This window comes from Dipodomys ordii, unplaced genomic scaffold (genome assembly GCF_000151885.1).
Source record: "Dipodomys ordii isolate 6190 unplaced genomic scaffold, Dord_2.0 Scaffold39, whole genome shotgun sequence".
NCBI classification, from domain to species: Eukaryota; Metazoa; Chordata; class Mammalia; order Rodentia; family Heteromyidae; genus Dipodomys; species Dipodomys ordii.
This window is the reverse complement of record NW_012267255.1, coordinates 5978767-5984565: the sequence shown is the minus strand read 5'-3', so window position 1 is coordinate 5984565 and position 5799 is coordinate 5978767.

The following is a 5799-nucleotide window of genomic DNA, read 5'->3' as shown; positions in this document are numbered from 1 at the left end:
TCTATTGATCTTGCTAGCTATGTCCTTTGCCATGCAGAAGCTCTGCAATTTTATGCAATCCCATTTGTCCAACCTTTCTTTGATTTGTTGTGTTTGTGGGTCTCTATAAAGAACATTTCGGCCTGTGCCAAGGAGACCTAGTGTTTTTCCAATTCTGTCCTGTAATGTTTTCAGTGTCATGGTTTTCCTTATTTTTGCAATAACTAGTCTATGTCTGAGACAAGCAGAAACAGTCAGATAAGTTGAGGTTAGGCGAAATGAACCCCAATTTATCTTGGGGTTCATTTCAATGTTTTTTATTTCTTGCTGTTGTTTCTAACATATTTATAAGATGATTTCTTTGTTGCTTTGTATGTCCCTCCCCCAGGGTATGACCGTTGTTTTCACTGTATTTGATGTTGGTATAATTTGTGGAGGGGATGGGAAAAAACAAACTTTAAATAGGGATACAGGTGGACCCATTGCAACAATGAGATGTACAAGACGTTATGTCGAAAAAGGAACTTTACAACTTTGGCGCGGGGGGGGGGAGGAGGGGGAAGAGGGGCGCGGCAGGGACTCAGGGTGGGGGGTGTGGGGAGATGGGAAGGGTTGTTAAGGGGAAACAAAGGAGGAGGCAACAATGCTTGATAAGAAATGTACTCATTACTTTGCTCATGTAATTGTAGCCCCTCTGTATGGTATTTTCACAATTAAAAAATAATCTTGCATCTTTTTTAGGTGTTGGATATATTTAAGGTAATGAATCTTTTTCTCTCCATTCTTCTTGCACAAATAAAGTTTTGAATTAGATATTTAGCCTTATGAATATAGTTGAACTTACAGAAAAATGAATTTATTAGGTTTCTCCAGAGAAGTAGAATGGATAGTGTCTGTGTCTGTGTAGTGGGGGAGTAAGACTGCTTTAAGGAATGTGCTTGTTCAGGCTGAAGGTATGAAATCTGCAAAGCAGACTGACAGGTGGGAGACTAGCATAGAACTGATATTGTAGCTTGCGTCTAAAGATAATAAGGCTGAATTTCCCTGCTGGGGAAAACCTTCAGTTGACTGAATGAGGCCATCTCACGTGAGAGTGATTTGCTTTACTCAGTGTTGACAACTTTAAATGTTTATTTTTATTTCCAAAGTACCTTCACAACAATATCTCCACTGGTGTTTAGCAAGTCTATGGATACTGTGGCCCACCAAGTTGACACATAATGTTAGTCATCACAATGAAATTAATGTTATTCCTGATATTAACTATGGGATAATAAATGAACTGAGTGAGTCAAATCATTCTTTTTTTTTTTTTTTTGGGTCGGTTGTAGGGTCTGAACTCTGGGTCTGGACGCTGTCCCTCAGCTCTTCAGCTCAAGGCTAGCACTCTACCACTTGAGCCACGGTGCCACTTCTGGCCTTTTTTTTCCTGCTTATGTGGTGCTGAGGAATCGAACCCAGGGCCTCATGCATGCAAAGCAAGCGCTCTACCACTGAGCCACCTTCCCAGCCCCTCAGATCATTCTTGAGTGATATTATCATTCCTGTCTACTATTACCTACTTAATAGTAAGTGGCAAGTGTAATTTGTAGCAGTTTTTATGCACTTGAGGAGTACAGTGTAGATGTACAAGGTCTGCTGAAGAGAGAGTATATATATATGTATACACATATATATATATATGTATGTGTGTGTTTATATATTTTGTATAGTATGTATAAATATGTATAAATATGTAATTTAAATATTTATATTATTTTATATAATATCTAAATGTGCTCCATACATACACAGGTTGGAATTTTATTTATGCATAAAGAAGAATGAAGTTATGTCATTTGCATCAAAATAGATGGATCTGGGGGAAAAAATCACCAGATACAGAAAGACAAAGGGGAGATACTTTTTCTCATGTGGACCATAGAACTAAAATAGAACTTCCATGTAAAGACACACAGCTTGATGTGCACATGTACAGGATCAAGCTGACTAGAGGAAGACATAAGCATGAGTGAAACTCCATAGTACCAACCCTTGAACAATTAACAGTTTAACAAAATGAAAACCAGGAAGCTGACACATGTCTTATGTGGGGAAGAGTTTTAAGGAGAGAGGGTTGGGTGAATGACAGAAAGGAGTGATGGAGGAATACAGCCCTAATACTCAATGTACACACATAGAAAAGGAAATGGGAAACTTGATAAAACTGGTGGAGTAAGGGATAGGTGGGAAAGGGAGACGTATGGAAAGGGTGACTCTGAGCAGGATGTACTGCACTCATAAACAGACATGTTAAATTATAACTTGAACTAGAACACATCATGGTGATACATGCGTGTATTCCCAGCTACTGGGTAGCAAAGGGAGGAGGATTGAGGTAAAGGCCAAAGGCAAAGACAAAGTTACTAGAAGACCAATCGGAAAGGCAAACCAAAAGAAAAAAGAAGTGGAAGTATTGTATGGCAGTTGCATGAAGCCCAGAATTCAATCCTCAGAGCCAAATAAAGAAAGAAGAGGAAAGGAAAGGAGAAAGAAGATACTGAAATATTCAATTCCTTAAATTATCTCTAGGGCTTATCAATGAGAGAAACAATGCCAGTTCCATGGGGACTATGTATAATGTTTAATAACTTTATGAAGATTATATTTTAGTGCTTTAAATAAGATATTCAAGTGAAATATGTAATAAAACAGTTGAATAATACCAGGAAACAGCAACCTAGAGAGGGAGATGATTTGTAATTGCATACCAAAGTATATTATAAAACTCAAATTATCTATATTCTTAATGAGTCGTTTCTCCACTGAATGGATTGACTGAGGGGAAATAAATAAAATTCTCTAAAATTCATTCATGTAAGTTCTAGCAAAAATGCATGGTCATCCAAGCCATTTCAAGAAAGAAATAGATGGATTTTTGCAGGACATTGATTAAAATTTTTCAAAAGAGTACACATTCTTTCTAGTGGGAGTTGTATAGTGGAAATTTAAATGCTAGCTACAGTCAAAATATTAATTCCAAATATCACAAGGCAAAACTATAACTCAGTTGGTTTGGTGTGATATTTTATTTATAACACTGATTGTAAGTTTATTATTTTGGCGGTACTGGCAGGTGAACTCGGCCTCATGCTTGCTAAGTAGGCACTGTACCACTTAAGGCACATGCCCAGCCCTTAATTAGTAACACTGAAATGGTTAGATATGTACATTCAGATAGCTAGGATCACCTGCCTTTTTAAAAAAATAGGTTTTTAATTGTAAAAATACTGTACAGAGGGGTTACAGTTACACAAGCAAGGTGTTGAGTACATTTCCTATCAAGCATTGTAACCTCTTTCTTTGTTTTCCCCTACCATCCCTTCCCTCCCACCTCCACAACTACACTTCCCCTCTCCTCCCCCCTTGCCTAAATTGTAAAGTTCGTTTTCCAACATAGTGTCTTGAGCATCTCATTGTTACAGTGGGTCAACCTATATCCCTTATTTAAACATTTTGTTTTTTCCCTTCCCCTCCCCAAGCTAGAGAAGTGTATATACAAGATGCAGGGCACCAACATCAAATACAGTGAAATCAGGGGTTACATCGTGGGAGAGGAACATACAAAGAAACAAAAAAATCATATGGTACATTATAAATATGTTAGGAGCAATAGCAAGAAAGAAAAAACCTATCTTGGCCTTCGTTTCGCTTAATGTCATCTTATCTGGTCATGTGTACAGAGCTTTTGACCTTTTCTTCACCTGCCATTTCATTAGCATATTTATAGCTTATTTATAGTTGACAAGGATATTATACCATGGATTTTTGGATTAATTTTTATTCTCAGGTGGTTTTTAAATTGCCTTCTCTAAAAGAAGAATTTATATGTGTATAGTGAAGGCAGGAGGTAGATTTTTTTCTTGCTAGAGCACTTAGTAAGATGCTGAGGATAAAGCTATGTTTAACATGTTACATAATGAAATAATAAAGGGGTAACTAAATGTTCAAACAGATTGGCGATGCATTTTTGTACTGTTGGTTTATGCTGTATGGGAAAGGAAGGTAATGGTGAAGAGAAGGAATGGATGAGTGATGGAGAAAATGAATTTCTATTTGAGAGTATCTATGGAGATATTGTTGTGCACTGGTTAACTTCAGGCGCCACTTCTTTCTGCATTCCATTAAAGTTTATTAGAATGAAGGATAAAAATAGTTCTCTTTCACTGCATTTCTATAAAAGGACTGGTTTTATAGCAGATTGTAGTACCAGATAGTGTCTTTAAAAATCTGAAATGACTTATTTTAAAATGAGCTTAACTTACTAAAATGTAGTTGAATTGAATTTATTTTCTTAACAGGCTGCCTACTGGATAAAGGCTGTTAGTATTTTATATCTTGCCAAAGATTGCCTTGTAAATTCACTTTGCATTTAGTCTAATGTTCTAGACATAAAAGGCTTATTATTCTTCCCCCTTATAAACTATAAGGAAAGCTATAAACTATAAACTAAGCACAGCGTTATATAGACTAGATATGACAATTTTGCCTTTTTACAAATGGATTTCTTTTGAATGATGCCTACACTGTTTAAGTTTGCTGGGGTTTAATATAATATAGCAGGATTTGAAGACTGTGATAAAGTTATCTGATTCTATATGTTAGTACAATCAAATTTTTCTACTTTTAAATTAAAAAAACAGTCTGGCCAACTCTATCATCCTGATATGGTAGCTCAGCAGTTTACACCTATGTTGTAGGATCTACATTTAAGGTAGGGAAATATTGAAATTAAGATCCTCATAAAGCTCAGAGCCAGGGAGAAAAACAAACAAAACATAAGGATACTCTCCTTACCTCCCTTAAGTTGTAGCATTTTAGGCAAGGACATTTTTAGTCAAAGAAAAAACAAACTTAAAAAAACAACAGCAAACCTATATTCCTCTAAAGGAATATAAGTATATAGGAATATAGATGTTGTAGGTATGAATCCAACTTAGTAAAAGAACCTGCCTTCTTCTATAGTACAGAAATTAGTCCCAGGCCTCCTACTGGCCTTAGCTGGATTGATGTTCATTGGTAAACCAACTTTATGTTCAAGAAGTTGGGATTTCATGATTGTATGAGGTTTAAGTCATTTGCCCCTCCTTGGAGCCAAGTGGTATATTGGTTTATTTAAATATCAGTTACCCCAAATGTAACTTCAGAAAGAGCCTGTTTTCCCTAGATGCAGTGAGCTGTGAAGTTTTCTTTGTGGGGATGTCTGTCCTTGAGAAGCCTATGTAGAAAAGGTCACTAGACCCTGGTGACAGGATGAAATGAACCTGAATCAACAAAGTCTTTGAAGTTCCCCCTATCTTCCACTAGCTTTGTGCTCCCTCCCCTGGTATGTTTCTTAGTGACATCTCAAGAATTTACTACCTCAGTCCAGATATCTTTGTGTCCCAGCCCATTTCTTCACAAATTTTCTCTGAGAAAGTTGTCAAACTTTGTTGTTTTTTTTTCAGACTCCATTCTTCTGTGAAAGTCCCTACATATATGTAAAATTAACAGGACTTTGTCTTGCTCTTTTTAATCAGCTCTTGGGTTCTTAGACTCAGGCAATGAGTGCACATAAGAACAGGTGGACCAGGGGTCTCTCTCCTCCCTACACATGGCTTGAGCATGAGGGAGCAGTTTCTAGCCCATGAAACAGAGTACTATCATCAGAAAATGGGTAAATGGAAACTGTGGGAAAAATCAATATTCAACATGGTTGTACCAGTGACTTTGCATTTTGTCTGCTATTTCATTTTTTTTTTTTGTTGGCTGTGGGCCTTGAACTCAGGGCTTGGGCACTGT